The sequence below is a fragment of the Saimiri boliviensis genome, chromosome 18 (assembly GCF_048565385.1).
Source record: "Saimiri boliviensis isolate mSaiBol1 chromosome 18, mSaiBol1.pri, whole genome shotgun sequence".
In the NCBI taxonomy this organism is placed as follows: domain Eukaryota; kingdom Metazoa; phylum Chordata; class Mammalia; order Primates; family Cebidae; genus Saimiri; species Saimiri boliviensis.
The window spans coordinates 18,919,584-18,943,571 of NC_133466.1; the positions used below are offsets into that span (position 1 = coordinate 18,919,584).

Genomic DNA, 23,988 nt, shown 5'->3' on the forward strand with positions numbered 1-23,988 from the left:
TATCATACATATAACAGGTTCCTTTAAGTGCCTGGGTCTGCTTCATTGGTCCATTTGTCTGCCTATGTACCACTGTCACACCGTTTTAACAACTATAGCTTTGTAACAAGTTTTGGTTTTTGGTATGGTGAGTCCTCCTTACCTATTTTTCAAAATTTCATGCTTATTGTAGGGTTGACTTGTCAACTTCTTAGTTTTCTTAAAATCTGTTTTGTCTGATAATGATATTCCTATGTCAGGTTTCCTTTTAATAGTACATATTTTCCCATTCCTTTCAACTTTTTCATGTCATTATTTTTTAGATTTTCTCTTAGGACCATATAGAAATCTTTTTCTTTTTTTCCCCTTTCTTAAACCCATTCTCCTAAAATGATGGTGGATTTGACAGTTTCTCCTTATGGCTAAATCAGCATTTGCTTATTTTAAGATGATTTTGTTAGCACTTTGTATTCTGGTTTGGGATTTTTAAACATGCTGATAAATTGCTTCATTTTATCTTTTAAATAATGATCCTCTCTATCTCATTAATAATGATTTTCTCCTTTAAGCTAGTTTTCTTAATCTGTTTTTTAAAAAATCAGGTTCTGTGGTTATAGTAGGTTTTTGTTAGTGTTTACCTGGTATATTCTTACTTTGTTAGTGTTTACCTGGTATATTCTTACTTTGTTAGTGTTTACCTGGTATATTCTTTCTTTGTTAGTGTTTACCTGGTATATTCTTACAAAAAATTAACCTTTTTGTGTTGTTAGGTTTTATGCCTGTCTTTTGTAAATAGCATAAAACTATTATTTTCCTTTTAAATCTAGTCTTTGAATTACTGTCTTTTAGTAGATAAATTTTAATTTGTATTCATTTTACTGTGATTATCATTTCTTTGCATTATTGTTTTCACCTTTCCTGTCATATATTGGATTGATCCAGTTTTCCTTATTTTCCCTTTCTTTTTACTTTGTTTTAGAAGTTAGTATTTCACTCATAGGTGTACCATTATTTAATCTATTCCCTATTGTTGGTTGATTTTTAATTTTTGTTACTATACTAATACTTCAGTTAGCAGCCTTGTACATATATGATTCCACACATATGCTAGTAGCTCTGTAAATACATTGTACATGATTCCAGGTCAACGAGTATGTGTATTTTAACTTTTAATAAATGTAAATAATATTCTTTTAAAGATAAATTTATCCAATAAGCAGATTTTATGTGTCATATGTGGTTACATATATTGAAGGAAAGGGGAAATATTTTGTTTTAGGAGTGGCTACTACTGCAGTGTTATTTTTAAAGCATCTCAACATTGGTTGTTATTATGTCAGGATTGCCTATTTAAAAAAAATACTGAGGACAAAATTTCATGTATTTTTAATAATGGAATTTCTTAAAGCAAACATGGATACTGCCTTCCTTATCTGCAGAATTTAGGGAAAGCCAAATTGATGCTTGAGCTTCTGTAAGGAATTCATACAAGTCAACTTGAAAAACAGTTCCTGAAATTGGAACACATATATGCCAGGTACAGACAGCCCTCAACATTAGAACAATTTGAATTTCCAACATCATTGGGTACTTGGATACATTTTCCCATTCAATTTAAGAAAGGCCCTGAGCTGGGTGTGTAATACCAAAAAGGTAAAAAGGATTCTCCTTTCCTACGGAAACTCAGTCTAGAAGAGAGGATAGTGTATACACAAGTAACAAACCAAACATGGGGCACAATGCGAAGCACGTTTATGGAGAAGCTGTAATCTGCTTTGGAAGCATGGAGGAGAAAGATCAGTTCTAGCTGTAACCCTTTTTAGAGTTCTTGGCATGGGTTAAGGGACCACATTGCTGAGCTGTCAGCATTTGAGAAGGGACAGAATTTTCCCAAGTGGAGTCTGGGTATGATTGTTGAAGTCTTGCAGCACAGGTGAGAGGGTGAGATGGGATGGCAGTGACATTCATGGCAGTTTCATTAGTCAACCCTCCCCTTGTAAGGCAGGAACTGGCACCCAATTCCTTCTCATTGACTTTCTCTGTTGCTCTAGGCAGCAGCTGATAGATTGGGGTTAGTTAGTATCTGGTTATTGGCGGGTTTCAGCCAGTGGTAGAACATAGAGCAGCTGGTTTTGGGGCAGTGGGTGGGTGGGTTGGGGGGTGTTGTGGGGAAGTCAGGTGTATCTTACTGAGGTGGTTAGGATGGTTTTGGTGAAGAGGGATGATGAGACTTCATTGGAATTTCATTGCTGCTTATCTCCAAAGAGGTCAACCACAAGACATCTCTTATCACTCATCCCATGTTACAGATTTTCATTACACGGTGAACAGTGTGTAAATAGATCCGTATGTTGCAGCAGCTCTGCTGCACACCATTCCTAGTAGTCACATCAACAGTAGCATCATGTATAAAACCACTGTTTCCTAAGAGTTGGTTTATGAACCACCTCAATCTGAACCACGTGGTCAGTCTGGTAAAGATGTAGTGTCCTCAGCTCCATTACAGAATTAGAATCTCTGGGAGTGGGAGCCTGGGAGCTTGGGAACATGCATCTTGATAAGCTTACCAGGTGGGAATCCTTTGATCTTCAGTCATATGTAGAACTGTTTCCTGAATTGTCTGAGGAACTTTTATTTACACAAAATCATTTCTTTCAGCTTAGTGGTATAGTGAAAATGAAATATTCACTGTACTTAAACTAATTTCTGTTTTTAGACTTGAACTTGGAAAACTAATGGTGTGATTAAGTCAGTAAACATTTGAATGGGATATGAACATTCAAGATGGTGGTTCATCCCTCAAGGATATCACTTCTATTGCCATCATTTACATCCCAAAATAAATTAGGATATACTACGTTAAGTGCTAGTGAGCTGGGAAATCCTGAGCAGTACAGAGAAGGGTGAAAGAGTGATTAAATATAGAGAAGACACCATTGTGATGACATTTGAGGAACACACCTAAAAAAAATCTAGTACTTGTATGTATTAGATGAATGAAGACTAATACTAGAACACTTAGATTTGTTAAAATACAACAGTAACAGGCCAAAAAATCATGTGAACATTATTTCACTTAGCCTTACTGCTATGGGAGAATTTGAAACCCAAAGTAGAAAGCTAAATTCTTTTTTTTTTTTTTTTTTTTTTGAGACGGAGTTTCGCTCTTGTTACCCAGGCTGGAGTGCAATGGCGCAATCTCGGCTCACCGCTGGGTTCAGGCAATTCTCCTGCCTCAGCCTCCTGAGTAGCTGGGATTACAGGCACGCACCACCATGCCCAGCTAACTTTTTGTATTTTTATTAGAGACGGGGTTTCACCATATTGACCAGGATGGTCTCGATCTCTTGACCTCGTGATCCACCCGCCTCAGCCTCCCAAAGTGCTGGGATTACAGGCGTGAGCCACCGCGCCCGGCTGAAAGCTAAACTTACGTGCAAGTTTTTCCTGCCAGTTCCATTGTTTTCCAGTTATTAGCGAAGCACATGCTTGGTCAGCTTTTTGTGCTTGTGTCCTGTCTATGGGCCCTGTTATTTTTCTTAAAGCTCCCTTTTCAAGTTTCCTCACTTTTTTTGAGGTATTCACCATCATCTGTTTTCAGAAAATTTCTAATATTCTATGTTCTGTATATATTCTTCGGTCCACTGACTTGACTTTTTTTTTCTCTTCCTTTTCTTTTTCTCCTAATTTTTTAGCTACTGGGTCTATCTAACTGATGACAGTGAATATGAAAGGCTTGGTCTTGAGTTCTGTAAATTTCTGGGGAAGTGAATCAGATGCTAGATAATTCTCTTAACATTTTACAATTTTTAAAAATCTTTAGTTTGTAACTTTCACACACACACACACACACACACACACACAGACGCATACAGTCTCACATTCATATATATATCTTGTTACTTACCCCTTCCTCCAATCCAAACACAGACTCACTCTTACTCATGCTCCAAGAATTTTTGTAATGACTGAATGTACCAGTCAGGAGGAATCCCTCTAAGATGAGGAGATAGGCCGTCAGAAGCCTAGGACATCAGAGAAAACTGGTTCTTTGGATTGTCACCACAGAATTAGTGTTAGTTTGGAGCTAGAGTGTTCTTGGGGAGATCCGCTATGGTAGATCACTTGATTTAAATGACCGAAATGTAAAGGTCTGAAAGTTTGTGTTTAACACTTAATGCATAATAGACCTTGTGCTTTGCACATGCATGATTTCATTTAGGCCTACATCCTATGAAATATGAAATATATTCATCATTTTACTGATGAAGAAATTGAGGCTTAGAGGAAGATTAAGTAACTTTCCTAAGCTTCATGTAAGTGTACTTAAGTGCTCTTCAAATAAGGCATTTCCCAGCACAGCTTTTCTCTAAGTGCCTTTGTAATGCTCATAGGTTTTTATTGTAACAGCAGGAAAGTTATACTGCAATAGTTTATTCCAGCCCTAATGTTCTGAGACTTGGTGTCTTTAGGAAGCAAGCAGGATTTTGAAAAATTGGGACTCAAAGCAAGGAGCTCTCCAAATATACAGTGGCAGATATAATGAATTGAAGAAACATTCTTTTTTTTTTTTTTTTTTGATATGGAGTTTCACTCTGTCTCCCAGGCTAGAGTGCAGTGGCGTGTTCTTGGTTCACTGCAACCTCTGCCTCTTGGGTTCAAGAGATTGTTGTGCCTTAGCCTCCTGATTAGCTGGAATTGCAGGCATGTGCCACTACGCCTAGTTAATTTTTGTACTTTTAGTAGAGACAGGGTTTCACTTTGTTGGCCAGGGAAGTCTATAACTCCTGACCTCAAGTGATCTGCCCGCCTTGACCTTGACCTTCCAATGTGCTGGAATTACAGGCATGAGCCACTGCGCTTGGCCTGAAGAAACACTCTTGAATGTGTTCTGTTCTACCTGCATGGGAGCTCCATGGAGCCACAAGCTCATTCCAGGGGTTAGGAGAAGGAATTTATCTTGGCAGCACATATAACTTGAACAGAAAGTGAGGCAAAGCCAAGTGGGTACTCTTACATGAGAATACTGTGTCCTAGCAGTTGGGAATGTTCCCCTTAGTATCCTTATAATTTTCTTCCATTGTCTTTTTTTTGTGCAGATATCTTCTAAATTATAATTTGTACTTTGCAAAAGAAAAAGCCATAAAAATTATTTTAAATCAACTAAAGACTCATGAGATTTATTTGGTTACAGTGAATAACCCTGACAATGTTGAGAAGAGTTGTTAAAACAAGTATATATTAAAAATATTAACAATTACATTTGGTTACGTATTTGTAAGTGATGGTTATATAGAAAAACTGCATAGAAATCCAAACCTTAAAAAGTTTGCAAATCAAATCATTAGCTTTTCTCTTCTCCAACAAAGTAGGGTAACTACTTCTTGGATTAATCTAAAACATTAATGTAGCACTTGATTATCTTACAGAATAATTATCTATCTCACTTAAGCCTCACAATAACCTTGTAAAGTATTGTCCCCATTTTATGGATGAAGAAACAAGCTTAGAGTGGAAATGTGGAATCTCTGCTTACCCAGCAGTATTATGTGGCTAAGCTATTGAACTTGAACCTAGGTTTGGGTCTTCACTTCAAATGTGAAATTTTTGATCAAATATTTGTATCTTGTACAGAAAAAAAAATCTCATTAGTTTTCAGATGTTATTTACCATGCGAATTGTTAAAAATATTCTGTTTAAAAAATTCAGGGTCACGGCCTTTCAATTTCCCTTTAAGAGTCAAAAGTATTAATTTTAAACTGAAGTTGTCTAAACAGGAAATTGTTACATAGGGGAAAATACCAATTTTTAAATCTTTTAAAAAATGTTGCCAGACAATCCATGATATAACTGGAGATTAGTTGTCCTTCTAATTTTTAAATACAAAAATATGATAGAAATTTATGTTTAGCTCACATTTCTAACAGTTGAATCAAAGGTGTTTATGAATACTACAATGAACAAGCCAAAACCTGCAGTTAAAAATGACATGAATACATCTTCTGTTAATGATAAAAAACAAACGTGGACTTGACGTTTAAATGAAAATGTTTGCATTTAGGATAGTACTGATAAATCTTTTAAATAAACTTACTTTTAAAACTTAGTTTAAGGTTGAACATCCCAGTGACCAGATTATGATGAACAAAATTGAAAAATGATAAAGCCTGAAGTTTTAAGTTTATCCAGCAGGGTGACTCATGCTTCTTTGTCATCCTCCCACGGCAGAAATTTGTTCCATGTGAATGCTAGTAACAGGCATCATACCCTGTTAATGCTAACATGTAGGAGTCGGTTGGAGGTAAAAACCCCTATCACGATTAGCATTAACAGCATACAGCCTTCAGCACTCAAAGGATGAGGCATAAAGAATTTAAACCACAGATTTCCCCTTCCTGGTTTGTGCCACCTGCAAGAGAGAAAGAAATGTTTGTGTATGCACATGTGGTTACAAAGCTAGAGTGATAATATAGTAAATCTGAAAGGAAAATCATCCATTTTCTGTTGAAAGCAGGGAGCTCATTAAATCCTAGGAAGTCATTTGTTGAGAGTGGTAGAGGAATTGGCAATTAAAACATGACATTGTTACCTTTAGGCATATTTGAAGACTTTTAAATAAATTACGTTTTAAATTCTATTCTCTAGTTTTGAACCAGGTACACATGTGTATCATCTTCTTCAAAACAAAAACAAAAACTACTCTTCAAAGTTTCCAAATGCCAAAATGCAAATAGGGAAGCTTGCATTCTGACACAGTACAGTTTTTTTTTTTTTTTTTTTTTTTTTTTCTGATTTATACTTCATCTGGGAGCTAGACAATTAAAGGCCCAAATATTCAAAATACTCCTTTATGATTTATGAAAATTAAAACCCAGTTAACATGTTTTACAAAGGTAGGGTTCAGGCTGAATTTTTCATTCTGTAATAAATCGTTGAAGTTTTACCTTTATTCCTTCAGAAGATATGACACAAGCAGTGGAGGTTTGCCTACAAATGAATCTATCTGAAAATGTCCCCATCTGCTATTTAGAGATTCCTTTGGGGAAAGCATTACCCAGTGGCTTTGGTTTTGACTACATAAAGGAAGTATGACTTAAAGAGTCCTCTGTGTTTTGAACTACGTGTCCTAGGCAAAGGGTTGATTAAAAAAAAGATGAATTTGCTACTTCCTTTTAGAGTCTGATTTTACTCTTTCAGATAAAGTGACATTTCTCCCACAGGTTTCTGATTTCAGTGTTACTATAGCAGAACCTAGAAGTTAGAGTATCATTCAAGTATGTGGTCTCTTTCAGTACAAGAGGGGAATCACCTTTTCTTTTATTTAATAATGAAACCAGCTAGATATAAGAATGTGACTAAGTTCAAAAGAAACGTATGAAAATTCCCCAGTGAATATATTTTGACGGGGCAGAATATCGTGGTTTGGAAATTTCCAAACCACGGAAATATTTCATTTTTACTGATAGTATTTTTTTTTTTAAAAAACTTCGCTGTTTTCTGAGATGAATTAGTTGATGATGAAAAACTTTGGATTAAGTGATGTCATTTCAGGAATTTAATTCATTTTATAGAATTTCAGTCAATAAAGATTATAAAAATAAGGACTTTTTACCCCCCTTACAGGATCTTGGACATAGTAAATGCTCAATAAATACATATTAATAATCTAGTGTTAGTTCATTCCTCCCTAGCCGATATAACTCAACCTTTTCTTAAAAAGATGCATTTAATTTGTATTGAAGGTAAATTGCTTGCATACTATTTTACCCATAAATTTTACTCCTGTTCTTTAAAGGTAACATATGAGCACCAATATTAAAATAAATATATTTAGTATAATAATTGGCTTTTTTCATCTTTTTAAATATACATATGAATTGCCTGATTAGAGCACTCAGAAAAGTGACAAGTGTTTTTGATAATGTGTTATGCTATATTAAAAATTCTAATAGCCTTTTTTTATTGGTTCAAACTCTAAATGTATTTTGAAATAAAAAGTGTCACACAGGTCCCTTTTGTTCTCAAACACAACCTTGTCATACAGGCATGATGAATTCCTAACGCTGCAGAGAAATGAGAAGTTTGTCTAAATATACTGTAGAATCTTAAGTCATATTTAAAACACAACAATAAATGAAAAACAGTAATGAACAGAATAAAGGAGAAAATATCCCAGAATTGTTTTTTTCTTTTTAAATTTAAAAATGCTCAGTAGACTTTTCAGGACATTAGAATGACCAGAAGATCATTCATCCATCAGTGTGGCATCTACATCCATTTCCAGTGTTTTTGACTGGGCTAAGCAACCAATAACAGAATTGTATGTGCCTGAGTGGGAATTAGTGGTCATAGACAACAAAGGCCAGTCTGTTAGCCAAGGCATTGGGCAGAGGGTGCTTTCATGAGGTTATAAGAAATGAAGTAGTTCTTTCTGGAATCAGTGTGGCCGGTTAAAGTGACTGAGGAAGAATTATACACAATTATAGGCCTGACAATCAATAGTGACGATGCTAACCAAGTAAGACTGTGACAAGCATAATATTTAATGTATAGCAATACAAGAGGAATTTATATGATTTATACATTAGAAATTAGATTGGGGTCTTTGACTATGTAGTTCTGCCGATATACATCCAATCCCTTCCACAATACGTCTTTTGCTTACCACATGAAATATCCATTGTCAATATAAGCTTTACTATATAGCATAGGTTCCAAGTTAAGTGTTCTTGATAGAATTACTACTCACTGCCTGAGTATCAAAATCTCATAGTGGATAAAAATCTACCAAGAGGAAGCACTGTACATACCAGATTAATGATAATATCAAATATCTTTTATTATATGACAGGCAGTTCTTCTTCTGGTAGTAAGAATGAAAGTGAAGGAAACACTTAGGGAAATTTTTTCTTAAATTATGCTTTCCTTAAGGACATGTTTTTTTTTGGGGGGGAGGTGTGAGCATAAGTTTTCAGAATCTTATCCTTTATTCTTTTATCCTCTTATTCTTACCTTGTTGATTTTCCAGGAAAGATGTTATCAAAACTAATATTCAGAGCTTACTGTGTCCTAAGTTTGTCATTAAAGATCTGGTTTGTCCTTCAAAAAAAATTTTTTTTTGTGGTGAAATTTACGTAAGTTTAATATCTTAACAATTTTGAAGTGTACAGGTCAGCTATATTAAACACTTAGTCATAATGTTCTGCAGCCATCGTTATCATCCATCTCCATAACTCTTTATCTTGTAAGGATCTCGTTTTATGTCGAAATCAGGTTATATTGTTGCACAATTATATATATATTTATATTATTTGGCTGCTTATTCTCAGCACCCACCGTTTAATATTTGCATACCAAAGGAACTGCAAACCGTAAAGTTTTCTTTAAAAAAAGTTACAGTGGTCGAATTTCATAACCAAAGCCGTTGTGGGATAGCTCTCATTTTATTCACCCTGAAATATACAAATAATTTAAAACTATAATTTGTTGTTACAAAGCAAATGTACATCTATTTCTGTTGAAAGTCGGCTTATATTGATGTAGCAGTACAAATTCTTGATCCAAAGCCATTTTATGAGGTGAAATGTAATATAATTATGTTGCGGGAAATTCAAGCGATTTAGTTTAGGTAACTTCCTCTAAATATTTTCCCACTTTAACGTTTATGTGTATCAATCAAAAACATAATCATTAAGATGGAATAATGTTGATTACTATTTAGATCCATTTGCTAAAAGCAATTAGCATATACTTGCATATGTGGAAGCAGTATCTGGCTTTTCTATCAGAATTTATTCTGATTCTCTATATTCTAAAGCTGCAGTTTTGGTTTACATCATGGAAGTAAGCAGTGATTAATGCAAGTGTATAAAAATCAGGATTCTGTGACATTTGGACTTTTCATAATCTTAAGAATAACGATTTCCTTCCCTTTTACTTAAGACAGAATTCCTTACCCTTAGAGCCATCTCCTTTGGGTGGGAGAGCCAAGGTGACAGGTAAGGTCTCTGGTAGGTTGTTCTTGAAATGCAGACAAGTTACCTGGAGAAAGAGGGGTGGGGTTGAAGTTGACACATCACCTTAGACTTGTTTATTAGGTGAGTTAGCTAGTCATCTTTGAAAGCAGCGATCAAAGGCCGAGGAGAGAGGACCCAGGATAGGTAGATTTTAATGGGAATAAAGAGTAATGTGGAGGAAAGATAAGGATATGCCCCAAATAGTTTGGTAGTTCAATAGTTTTTTATTTATAATTTAAGCTCACACTTTTCATGTCCAGCATAAACTAGCAACAAATTAAGTATTTAGACTATCATCTGAGTTTTAGTTCTCTGATTTTCAACCTCTCTACGTGCTATAAAATGTCATATGAAGTGTTTAATTTCTCAGTAATTCTTCATAAAGACTGTTAATATTCTCGGGGAAAAAGAAAATCCAGATGTCTGCCTTTCTAACGTGTATTTATTTGTATATAGTTTATCACATATTTTCTGTAGAATATGATTCTGTGTTACATTTCAATAACTGACATTAAAGATCAGTCAACTTCTCTGCCACCGGGGAATGAGGTAAAGACTATTATGTTTCCTCCTGAATTCACATGAGTTCCATCATTAACAAGGAATTGATGGTGTGACTTACTACTGATTGAGATGGTGGCCAACTGGGGTTATGTCTTCTGAAGCACACAACTCATTTTCTAAGAGTAAAAGTGGATTGTTCTGTAGGAATAACTTATATCCTGAAATCTTGGTGCATGATAAGATCACCACTTTTCATATCATTAACTTTACATATAAGAAAAACTCCCTGAATAGGCCATTGCTGGGGGAAAAAATTATAAATTTGCCATATCATGGTATTTCATTTACTTCCATAAAAACTTAACATTACTTCTTAATATTTCTAATTGGGAGCTCTTTATTGAAAAATATTGACTATTTCTAAATTAAGAGCTCCTTATTGAAAATAGCAGTTTATACACTAAATAGCATAATATTCTTTTTTGTATTTTGAGAATTTAGAAAATAAATGTTTTTAAAGATATATGCCAATGGTGATACTTAACACATAAAGGTGGGATGTACTTTTGAACTGTCTTAGAAGAAAACCAATGTGGATACTACAGAATCACTGTGGAAATGTTATATATCAGTGACCATTTAGTTGTAAATGCACAAAAGAGAAAGAATGTCAGCCTTAGAGGACTATCCTACTTTTCCCAATTTTAGAACCAGGAAGTTTTTACTGAAATGGCTTTGTGGAACTTATTTAGAAGCTAAGTAACCTTCCCAATAGTTTTATTATGGACAGTAATTAGTGTTTTTACTTTTCAGATGAAGATGTTGAAAAAAAAAAAAGGTTAGGAATTCCTCCCCCCACCGGACTCATTCTGTGGAATAAGTAGAGGCAGGATGACAGCCAGCTGGAGTCTGACTCCCTGACGTGGGCTAGTGTGTCCCAGGGAGGGAATCACTTCCTCAACACCCTGACATCACACTGGCTCAGTGGCAGGTCTGACTGTACTGAAATGTTATAGAATAAATGTGAATAAAGCTGTGAGTAGGAAGGGGAGAGCTCGTGGGAGAGATGCATTCTGTTGCCTTAAGTGATGGCCATTCTTTCTTATTTCCACAAAACGTTTTCCATTTGCCTAACAAACTTTTTAATATCATACTTCCATAAGATAATTTTAATACTTTTTAAAATTTATAATTTGATTTTGATGTCCTTTCCCCCCACTCCCAGGGAACAGAAAATAGGGTGGCTGTTATCTGCTCTGGAGTGTTTTGTTACCCTTCCATGAGGACTCCTTTGTGCATTTGAGTTCATTGTTTATGCTCAACACTGAATTTCAACAAAATGCCTCATTTGGAACTTATGTGTTACCTGTTTGTTATTTATATCCATATGTCTGCATCATGGGAGAAAATTGCTTTTCTATTTCTGTAAGCCACAGTTTATCTTTTTCTCCTTCCACATACCATAATGGCCCAAGCAAGGAAGAATTTGTGTACCAAAAACTATTTAAGGCAAACAAAGAAAATTCTGTAAACAAAAGGTTTGGTTTTGTCTTTCTAAAAATTGGTTGTCTTACATGGATGGGATACCCTGTGTTATAAGGCAAAGACCATTTACTTGTTACATTCTCATGACATTTGGCCCAATGCTTTAACAAACCAAATGAGGGTCATGTTTGCTGCTCCACAAGATGTTATCATACACACTCTTAGGCACTAGATATACCTCCTTCAGGGTGTTCAAGTATGGACCCGTCCTCTTTGCCTTCCTTCTCTTGCTCTCTCAGATAGCACACTCCTGGAGGCTGTTTTCTCCTCATCTTCTGGTGGGACCCTGCTTCTCTGTTTTCCCTAAGGTGGCTATTCCTCTCTCCATTCTCTGTCGGAGCACTTATCACACTGCATGGTAATTATTTCATGTGTCTCTTCTTAGTGCTGAGGTGTATGTGATGGCAGAGACTGGGTCTTCACTCAGTGCTGGATATACAGCTGACAGATACTCACTAAATACTTTTGAATAAATGTTTGAGAGTCTCCAAAGGCATTTCTATCTGCGCAGTGGGCTTTTATTTGGCACTGGAGCATTTCAGGACTTAACTGATATGCAGGTTCTTGGAGGATTTGGTAGAAGTTTACAAATGTGGAGATATATTAGTAAGATTTGTTGGCTTTCCAAATTAGCAGTGGACCCTTTTTAGAAGATTCTGTCAAGTATAAACAACATGAAGTTGGAGAATATTGGTAGAAGTCATCATCTGGACTTGTGGGTAAAAATTAGGTTTCATCCCTAATTTTAAAAATTACTCTTGGACGCCATAATCATGTGTTTTCATTGCATAGAACCATGTCCTTGTTCTTAGGAGATCTGTGCTGAAGCATTTAGAAGTTAGATGCCAGGTGTGGATACAGATATAGACACACAGAGAGAGACAGAGATGGATAGGGACAGAGAGAGATAAGTCAATGTGGCAAATATTAACAATTAGCAAATCTAATTGAAAAGGAGTGTTCATTGTTCTGTTGTGTTCAACTTGCCTGGGTTCCATTCCAGACCTCACCAGTGTTACTAGCTGTGTGGTATTTGGCAAGTTAATAAACCTCTTTAAGTCTTAGTTGCTTCTCTAAAAATGAAGATAAAGATAGAACCTACTCAGAAAGTCTTTGTGAAGATGAAGTGGCAGTGTAAAGCATTTAGTTGGGTGCCAGCCTCAGAATCAGGGCTCACTGAATGTTAGCCACGATATTAATGACATCGGTCATCAATACTTGCTGAGCACCTTGTAACCCTACCTCTATCACATGTTACACTTGCTGTTTTAAAAGTACAATCCCAGATACATTTACCACTGGATAATTGAACCATTGTATAAATTAGAGGTTATCTGCAAGCAGGTAAAAGCCATGTAAAATAATTCTTTGGTTTATCCTAATCTTTAAGTCATAAAGTAACTGCTAAAAGGTACACCAAAATGTTTTCTTGGAAATAATTTTCAGAACGCTTTTAGTAGTTTTTCTTTTGGATATGCATTCTGAAACAAAAATTATAAAAACCGCTTGAGGTCCACTTGACCTCGGCTATTTGGCACAAACTGTAAACTAAATTATGAGCATCGTTAGATACCTTGGCCGTTTCAAATCACACAGGGTCCTGGATCTGCTGTGTGATGCTGAAGTAACTTCACTTCTGTGGGCTTCAGCTCCCTCAGTGTGGTCTCTGAAAATTCATGACACAGTAAAAAATCTTTGAAAAGTCTCTACTTCCTCAGACTGCAGTTGTATCTCACCTTCCATATTGATCTCTTATAATACACAAGATCATCCATTTAAACATAATAATAGGAAACACCTACACAGGGCTCCCTCTGTGCCAGGCACCTAAGTGTTTGATGTATACTAACACAGTTATTCCTCCTCACAACCTTAGGAATAAGTACTCACATCCTCCCCATTGAAACACAGTGTCTTGAGGCACAGGTAGGTTAAGTAACTTGCCCAAGGTTAATCAGTGAGTAAGGAGCATGCTGTTGCGATGCCCACCTGAGCAATCTGGCACCCATTTCTCATGCTCAGAACCATTATGTGTGTGAGCATATAAAAGACCATAGCATTTTGTTAAGATAGCCAGGAATTTATAATTTATGTAGAACACTCTCGTTTATGGAAAACTGGCATAAATTTCATTGTAGGTTATTGTTTCACCTTATCCAAACATCAGCCTGATAATTCCATTAAATCAGCTATTTGATATTCTTCACTAATCTTTCCTTCTGCCAGTGCCTTAACCCTGTCTACCCACACAAGGTAGCAATATCTGTGCTAATCCATCCTGATAATCGGCACAGATATTAGTGATCTGTGTTAGTTGATTAATATCTCTGCTGTTTCTCAGAACTAGCACAGACATTCACAGTCTGTTTTAAACTACAGCCACTTAACCTATGTTAAGCCTCACTTTCTGGTGAGTGTGTCACAGTGTATAAGGATGTTCATTTTAGGAATCAAGTGTTCTTCCACATTGCTGAGCCTTAGACTTGTGAGTGAGGATGCGGAACAGCTCAGACAGGATGTGCTTATTTGAGGATAGATGTGCTTTTGCGCCGGTTTTGCTGGAGGATCTGAATATTGTAAGCCCAATGACACTGATTGATGAACAGAACTTAAGTGCTTCAGGGCAGATGAGAATTACGCAGAAGTGATCATATTAAAAGCATTGCATTAAGAGTCTGAGATAAGGTAATTTTTTTTCAAATATATGTATGAAATTCATATATGAAAATTGTAACCAGTGAGAGGTGGGATAAAACGAGACTAAAATTGTAATATTTTTCCTTGAAAAATAGTGTTTCACAATTTTTTTTTATTCTCTCTAGTTTAAGGAAACATGTAACAGTTTTGAGTCCAGTAAAGTCAGTGAAAGACAAAAATACATTCTGTAGTGAATTACAGTGGTATTTACTCTTTCTTTGGACATAGAGGATATAAATTCACTAGGACCAGCTGTGTCTCACGAGGTATATGAAAGTGAGCTTGGTAGTTACACTGGAATCCCAGAATTTCATCACTGAAAGGGATTTTAGAGATGACTCAGTCCCTGTTACCCATCTTAGAGATGAGAAAAATGAGGCACAGAAATTTGCAGAGTTGGAACTAGAAACAAACCATGATTCTTAGGCTGTGCTCCTTCCCCAGTAGCAGACTTCTGCAGAGTGGAAGCCTATTATCAAAACAGTAAGGCTGTTGAAATCAGTAGCTTCAGCTAAACAATAGCCAATGGCTAACAGAAATGGGGACACTGACTGGTTAAGGACAGAGGTGCTCAGTCCAAGTGAAGGCCAAGAGTCTACATACCACTTTCCTCTATTCAAGCTAGTTACGCCTGCTAGGTTTAGAATACTGATTTTGAATGTGAACCCACAAAGTGAACCCTCAACCCTCATGGCTGAGATTAAAGGAAGCCTCTAGTCTGCTGACATCAAATTCAAAATTGTGTGTGAGGATGCACATTAAAAAACATTTTCTGGGAATAGCATACATAGCTTCCATTAGATTCTCAAGGAGGTAGGAATAAAAGAATTGAATAACTATTACTTTAAAATGAAAGAATTCCTTTAAATTGAATGGTAGATCTTATGAAAGCTGATAAAAAAAACTTTTTAGAAGTTAAAGTGTAGGGCTTTTTGGGGTAGAGTTTTTTGAATTGCAGAAGACTGTTAAGATGAGGTATTGAAAGATGAAAGTTACAAATTTTCCTTGTTGGCACATGGAAAGTGAAGAATGGCAAAATTCATAGCAAATTCTAATTAGTTCATGTATTTACGTTGCTAAATTGAAATGATATCAAATTGCATAGCAACGTCCTCATAGCCTTTCCTCTAACTTTTTGGGTTTGTAAGGGTAGGGTTGTGCCTATCTTGCTCACCTTTGTCTCTCCCGCCTCTAACATAGCATCCAGCACAGGCAGACTGTGATGACTTTTTTGGGGGGTAAATACCAATTAATTACACGTTTGACACATGATTAGGTTAACACAAGAGTAGACATTTGTCCAAACATCACGGTTCTCCCTTGAAGTGGTTGTAGGTCTCAGCCAGTGCTAATTTTTCTCTTTCTTAATGTGTGTGGTTAGGAAGCCAGGTCCTGTGGCCAGAGTAAGTGGACCCACTGTGTGAGGAAACTTGCTTATCACAGCCTAATAAGGAGTAGTTCTTGTGGTGTAAGTCAATACTAAATGGGCTTTGGTCATTTGACAGAAATCAGGGAGGCAGCAAGGAGTCATGGAAATGAGCCCAAACTGGGAGTCAAAAGTCTGTGGTCTGCCGACACCCCTAGCCCACATCCGTACCTAAAAGCAGGCCGTGCACTAGGGACCTAGTGACCTTACTAGAAAAACTCAAATTCTCAGAGGCACAAGTCCTCATGGGCAAAATGTGGATACCACCACCGAACCCTGCCAATTTCCTATCATTGTGACTATCAAATTAGCCCACAGGCAGGAAATTGCCTTGAAACTTTTTATAGCTTATATTACTGTTCACATAGATAAGCAATTAACTTTACATATATCCATTTTTGAAAGATCAGTCTTATGATTAAAAGTTCGACTACCCTAGTTCACTTCGTTTATACATTATGCTAAAGCCCTATAAAAGAGGCACTACTCCGGAGAGATATCAATTACAAGCAATAATTTTGGCTTTGTAATATATACATAATGTCCACTTGACCTCATTTATTTGAGACAAAATGTAAACTAAATTATGAGCATCATTAGAAACCTTGGCCTTTTCAGATCACACAGGGTCCTGGATCTGGTCTGTCGTGCTGGAGAAGTAAGTTAACTTCACTTCTCTGGCCCTCAGCTCCCCAATTTTTGACATACTTTGCATTCTTATATATTTGTCAGCTGTCAACTTCAGTATTTTCAGGTTAAATTCTATCTGTAGTGATCCCAATATACCTGCTTTAGATGATACAAACTTCAAAAGATCCGGCTCTCCCTCGTAAAACGTGGAGAACAGACACCACGGGGGTTTTGTGAGAGTTAAGAAAGGCAACCGCTGAGCAAAAACGTACCCTGGCACAACGGGGGTGAATAAATACAGAAGCTCATTGAGCGTTTGCTCCATCTTCACTTCTATTAAATGAAGACACTGATATCTAAAATGCTATGAGTCTAACTTTGTAAAGATTAAGATAGATTTGTAGTTATTTTTCAAGATAAAATAGAAAAGACACAAATTTTGAAGCCAGTCTCTTTTGATCCATCCTGCCCTACTGGTGTGTTATACACACTTCTCTGGCCGCTCCAAAAGGGAAGCTTGTCCAAGGCCATATCACAGGTACCTCCCCTACCATCCCAGGAAACTTTGCAAAGAAGCTCAAGTATTAGGTTTCTAACACCCCTCCTTCCCCCGCCTCTGCCCGCGGGAATCCATGCAGCGCAATCTCTGGTCCCGGGCGAGGCGACACATCTGGGTCCCCAGGGGGCACCCTCAGGCGCAGCGGGGCCAGGCCAGGCTCTGCGGCCACGTGCGCGCCGCCCCTGCCCTGCCCTGCCCTGCCAGTTCGCCCCGCTGCGACCCTCGCACCGAGGTCCCCCCGCGTCCTTGCCACGTTCAAGAAAGAAAAGGCAAGGCGGGCGGGAGCGCGGGACTGAAGTCTGCGTACCTGCTGTGCCAGGAGCGTCTCCTCGGTTCCGCGCGCTGGCTCTGCGGGCGGCTCGGGGCTCTGCGGGCGGCTCCCTTCCCGAGGCTGCAGGCGGCGCTGGGGCCCGGGCTCGGCGGCTCACAGGAAGCCCGCGCCTGCGAACGTGCGACCCTTTTATAACTCGCTGTGACTCATAACCGACCAGGCGCCTTTCTGCAAACCCCCCGCTTCTCCCCCCTCCTGCCTGTTCTTGGAACCTACAGCTTGAAAACTTTTTTCTTTTTAAAGGAAAAGTCGAAAAAGCCCAGCGCCCGGGGAATTGGTGTTTTCCCCTTTCCCTTTCTCGTGTGTCATTGCATGTGTGTATTTTTTTCTCTCGACTCGCGCCGTGTACTTTCCTGCGCCCAGCGCTGCAAGGCTCAGGCTCCAACCTTTGTTCTTAAAGAAAAGGAAATGCCTTCAAATGACGGCCCAGACGTCGCCCGAACTTTCAGTCGGCCTAAGGGGGAAGTGGCGACTTCTTGCAACTGGGTGGCAGGGGTATCTCTACTCTCTCCTTGCAGCGAGCCCAAGAGGAGTGAGTGGGAGGTTTTTCCTCCTGAACCGAGTCAGCTGGAGCCAAGCAGGTCCCTAAGAGAGGAAGAAATGGTCTTCAGGCAGTCCTGTATCTCATCCCTACCTCAGCAGCCTTCAAGAGCCCGCGTTTGGTTTGGAATATGTAACTGGGCTTTGAGAATGTTTGTACTGTGTCTGGTACGCGCATTCGGGATGTCAAGATATAGGACTTGAAACTTAAAATTTTAACCTCACCAACATTCTCCCCCGGCCCTCCGAACATACTCCTGGAGCATATGGGACTTAGGTCATTTTAATTTTTGGTTTCATCGCCATTCTTTTTTCTGCACCCTGCCACAAAGGGGACATTTTCCTGGAGCAACCGTTTGATTTTTGGGGATGGAAAAGAACAAATAGATCCTGCAAGCCTTGTCGAGTAACTCATTCATGCGTCTCAGTTCAATAAACGTTTAGACCTTGAAGAAGAAGAAGGAAATATGAGGAAGAGAAGGAAGACAGGAATAGACCTAGCCTCATCATCATGTGACTGGGGCCTTTTTGTAAGAAAGACAGGGCCACTTCTGGTTTGCATTGCAAGTATCCAGTACTTGGGCCTTCCCTGTCAAGGGCATAAGACATTTTAAAATAGTTTGTATTAAGCTGATATCAGTCAGTTTCTAGGACCCCTGAATCCATGTCAGAGCTGGAAATCCCACAGTAATTTACAGATGGCTCAGGTTGGTTAAGGAACTTGGGAGCATTTAAAAACCCTCTTTTGTTAAGATATGTGTTTTTCCCCTTATATTCAAACAACAATAATCATGATAACCACTAACACTTATAAAGCATTTAACATGTTCTAGGTCCTGTGCTAACACTTCTTACGTGCATTAACTCTTCCAGGTCTCACTATGATCATATGAAGGAGGAGCATTATAATCTCTATTTCCAGATGAGGAAACTGAGCACAGAGAGATTAAACTTGTTAACTTAGGTTCTAGTAAGTAGTCAAGTTGAGATTCGAATTCAGTTCCAAGCCTGGAGGGCTGGCGCCATAGTCCAGTCTCCCTGCTTTCCAGATCCATGTGACATTGAGGAGCTGGGGAAGCTGTACAGGGGGGCATGTGGCAAGGATGCATGGTCCCCACACAGGTGGATCATGTCTCTCTGCTGGTTATAGATGCCTACAAGGCCTTCTGAATTTCCCATTTCTCATTCTAGGTTGAACTATATGAAATTTCCCATAGGCAATTCTAGGATGATGTTTTATCCCTAGAATGGCAAGTTTGTATAATTCAGTTTAATAGAAGCAGGACATTTCTCAATCTTCCCTTCTCCCAGTGATGGAAGTAATTTCAGGTTATGTGCAAACCTCCCCATTTTAGGTCCCAGTTTGAGATACCCGGAATACTGGAAGGAGAAATGGGTTTTAGGAGTCAAATCCGCCTGCATTTTACACTAATTCTAGCTGTGGAATCTGAAGGTTAACCTTTCTATGTCTCAGCTTCCTATAAATGACAACAATAATGTCTCCCATTAGGGATTGCTATGAATTGAATCATATTCTCCTTAACTTCTTATGTTGAAGCCCTAACCCCCAGTGTTATCACCATTTGGAAATATGGCCTGTGAGGAGGTAATAAAGGTTAAATAAGGTCATCAGGGTGGATCCCAAATCTCATAGAGCTAGTGTCCTTATGAGAAGAGGAAGAAGCAGTAGAATTCCCTTTCTCTCAGAGATCAGACAAAGCAGAGGTCATGTGAGTATGCAATGGGATGGTTTCCTATAAGCCAGGAAGAGAGTCCTCACCAGAAACAAAACCCTACAGGGCCTTGATCTGGAATTTTCTAGCCTCCAGAACTGTGAGAAAATCAATTGTTGTTGTTTCAACCACCCAGTGTGTGGTATTTTCTTATGGCAACCCTAGCTGACTAAGAGGGATATCTATGGTGATTAAATAAGGTGATGGATAAAAAGTACCTGTTCCAAATGGATAGCTTGAGAAAGTAAGGGCTGGCCACCTGCCAGGACAAATATTATCCCATGGATGTTGTTGTGGGCTGAATCATGTTCTCCTCCTGCCACCTCCCAAATTTGTCTATTGATGTCCTAACACCCAGTACTTCAGAAAAGGTTGGGTGTGTGCAGAGTGGTATGGCCGTAGACCACCCAGTACTTCAGAATATAACCTTATTTGGAAACAGGGCCTTTGTGGATGTAATTAGTCAAGATGAGGTCCTATTAAAATAGGGTGGGCTCCTAATCCAGTATGACTGGTGTCCTTAGAAAAAGAACATGATGTGTAGAGAAAGAAACATGTATAGAAGGAAGAGAGTGTGAAGAAACATTGGGAGAAGATGGCCAGCTATGAGCCAAGGAGAGGGGCTTGGGACAGATCCTTTCTCCACAGATCTCAGAAGGAACCAGTCCTGCTGACATTTTGATCTCAGACTTCCAGCTCACAGAACTATAAGACAATTCATTTGTGTGGTTTAAACCACCCAGTTTGTGGTATTCGGTCCCAGCAACCCTCACAAAGTGATACAGATGTATCTCCAGGGCTGATGGGGCTGGTGTTCTCACCCCTCCCATTACCCTCCAGAAAGCGAGCAGCTATCATCAGTGACCTTCCAGATAAGAGTGGTACTTCTTGATATTACTTAATATTGATAATGAGGAATATATTGTGACAGCTGGCACAGCTACAGATCAGTCTTGCTAAAAACATCATAGGTTTATGAAATTCTACAGAAACCACAATAATCACAGGAAATGGTTAGGAACCAGCCTCCAATCTCTCTCCTTAAAAAAAAAAAAGTGGCAGAAAAAATAAAAATAGTTTCTGGAGATTTAGTACTCAACGATCTTGAAGCTCAGCCCTTTGGAAGAATGTGAGAGAGACATTTCTCAGAATGGATAACACTTTTTAAATAGTGGGTGAAGAAACAGACTCACATTTCAGGCTTGACCAGCTTATTTATTGTGGCACAGGGTTTCAGTTCACTGTTTACCCTGTTGTATAATAACATGGAGATAATTAATTATTCTGTGAACTTGTGGTTGCTCTTCATCCCTGGGGATAAGTGGGTTGAATTGGCTTCCTTTGTACTCCATCAGTGGTACAACCATAATTAATGCCTGAGACTAAAAAATGTAGCCATAATATATTCACATTTCATACAGAGTGTTTGTTTTTATTTTTCACAGGCAAAACATGAGAATGTTTTTTCCTATTATAATTTAATTTTTATTTCTTTCACTGTTTATAACATTTGGAAGCCCAATTCTGGTCTGTGTTGTTTTCACCCACATTTCCTCCTTAAACGGGTTGCTGCTCTGGAGTGTTATGTGATACTCTTAAGCATACCTTTCACTTCAGAGGGTAAAGGAGTGGCTTTTTTTTCCCTCTCTCCATCATATAGATGAAATTTACAAATTAGAGAGAATTAACTTTTTAACCTTATTTTTCCCATTCACCCCTCCACAGCAAACAGTGGAATAAAGTCAAACCTCTGCAGAGGAGACTAGTGTTTTCTGTAGTGAGTTACAGGCTATGTTTAGTTGTGTTCTAATTGTTTAATCATTTGTACCCATCAAATGCCTCTTAAGAATTCTTTCGTCTATACATACACTGCCTTCCATAGATAACTTTTTTCATAAATGTAATATTTAAAGTTTTTTCATAATGCACATTTTTTGCTCTTGGCTCATTTCTTCATTTGTACATTTTGGGAAGCCAGGTTGTCACAGTCTTTTGGAAATTTTCATATAATAGAGGAAAAGTTAGGTTCTGGGGAAAAGACCAAGATTCTCAAAACCGTTTGGTTCGTGAACAACTTTGGCAGGGAATCATTCTGCTTCCATATAGATGTCATCATCATCACATCACAAATAGAGAAAATTGTTCCACTTGCCCCCTCATTCCCCATAACACTCACTTCCCTCAGTATCTGACCTCAGCCATATTCTTTTTTGTTTGTTTTTGTGATGGAATTTTATTCTTGTTACCCAGGCTGGGGTGCAATGGTGCGATCTCGGCTAATCGAAACCTCCACTTCCTGGGTTCAAGTGATTCTCCTGCCTCAGCCTCCTGAGTAGCGAGTGACCTTATCCATATTTTTATCTGAACTGGCCTAGCTCAGTGTTTTAAGCTTCAGTTTGTGAACTGATGAGTCACTTGTAGTAAATTACCCTATACTGTCTTTTTTCCCCCCTCCTTCCTCTCTGAAATTACTGGGGAGACTTCTCTGAGCACCAACAATGACTGTTGTTATTTTTTTTCAACTTTTACTTTATATTCAGGGAGTACATGTGCAGGTTGGTTATATTGTGTGATGCTGAAGTTTGGGGTATGATTAAACCCGTCACCCAGGTAGTGAGCATAGTACCCAATAAGCAATTTTTTATCCCTTGTCCCGGCCCTTCCCTCCCCATCTTACAGTCCCCATTGTCTATTGTTCCCATTGCTATTTCCATGTGTACCCAATTAATATTTTTTGAGACAAAGTCTTGCTCTGTTGTGCAGACTGAGGTGCTCACTGCAGCCTCTGCCTCCCAGGCTCAAGTGATTCTCCTGCCTCAGCCTCCTGAGTAGCTAGGACTACAGCTGTGCACCACCAGGCCAGGCTAATTTTTGTTTTTTAAATACAGACAGGGTTTCTCCATGTTGGCCAGTCTGGTCTTGAACTACTGGCCTCAAGTGACCCACCTGCCTCAGCTTCTCAAGGTGCTAGGATTACAGGCGTAAACCACCATGCCCAACCATGTGTATTTAATGTTTAGTTCTCACTTATAAGTGAGAACATGTAGTATCTGATTTTCTGTTTCTGCATTAATTTGCTTAAGATAATGGCCTCCAGCTGCATCCATGTTGTGCAAAGGATATGATTTTGTTTCTTTTTTTAATGGCTGCATAGTATTCCATGGCGTGTATATATCATATTTTCTTTATCCAATCCACCACTGATGGGCCTTTGGATTGATTTCTTGTCTGCTGTTGTGAATAATGCTGCAGTGAACATACAAGTGCATGTGTCTTTTTGGTAGAACAATATACTTTCCTTTGGGTCTATACTCAGAATGGGATTGCTGGGTTGAATGGTGGTTCTATTTTCAGTTCTTTAAGAGATGTACAAACTGCTTTCTACAGTGGCTAATTTACAGTCCCATAAACAGTGTATAGTCATTCCCTTGTTTTTCTGCAGCCTCACCGACATCTATTATTTTTGGACTTTGAGGAATAGATTGTGACAACTTGCACAGCTACAGACCAATGACAGAGTCTTGCTAAAAGCATCATAGTTTCATGAAATTCCACAGAAATCACAATAATCACAGGGAATGATTAGGAACCAGCCTCCAATCTCTCTCTCAAAAAAAAAAAAAAGTGGCAGAAAAAAATAAAACTAGTTTCTGGAGATTTATATTTATAATGGCTAGCCATTCTGACTGCTGTGATATGGCATCTCATTGTGGGTTTGATTTGTATTCTCTGATGATTAGTGGTGATGAAAAATTTTTATATGTTTTTGCCCACTTGTATGATTCTTTTGGGAAATGTCTGTCTTGTCCTTTACCCACTTTTTAAAGGGGTTGTTTTTGCTCATTGACTTATTCAAGTTCCTTATAGATTATGGATATTAGACCTTTGTCAGAAGCATAGTTTGCAGATATTTTCTCCCATTCTGTCTGTCATCTGTTTGCTCTGTTGATAGTTTCTTTTGCTATGCAGAAGTTCTTCAATTCAGTTATGTCCCAATTGTCAATTTTTGCTTTTGTTGCAGTTGCTTT

At 38.2% G+C, this 23,988-nt stretch overlaps 1 protein-coding gene and 1 long non-coding RNA gene across 8 annotated transcripts in view; one reads left to right on the forward strand and one right to left on the reverse strand.

Annotated features, from left to right (window-relative positions):
• MRPL39 (mitochondrial ribosomal protein L39) overlaps window positions 1–23,988 on the forward strand; it is a 198,719-nt gene that overhangs the window by 26,441 nt on the left and 148,290 nt on the right. The window lies entirely within an intron of this gene.
• LOC101038144 (uncharacterized) lies at window positions 5,129–18,069 on the reverse strand. Its single transcript, XR_012514899.1, has 4 exons — window positions 17,664–18,069; window positions 13,618–13,710; window positions 9,936–10,020; window positions 5,129–6,388 (listed from the first exon to the last, which is right to left on the reverse strand). It is a non-coding gene; the product is annotated as an uncharacterized LOC101038144 (long non-coding RNA).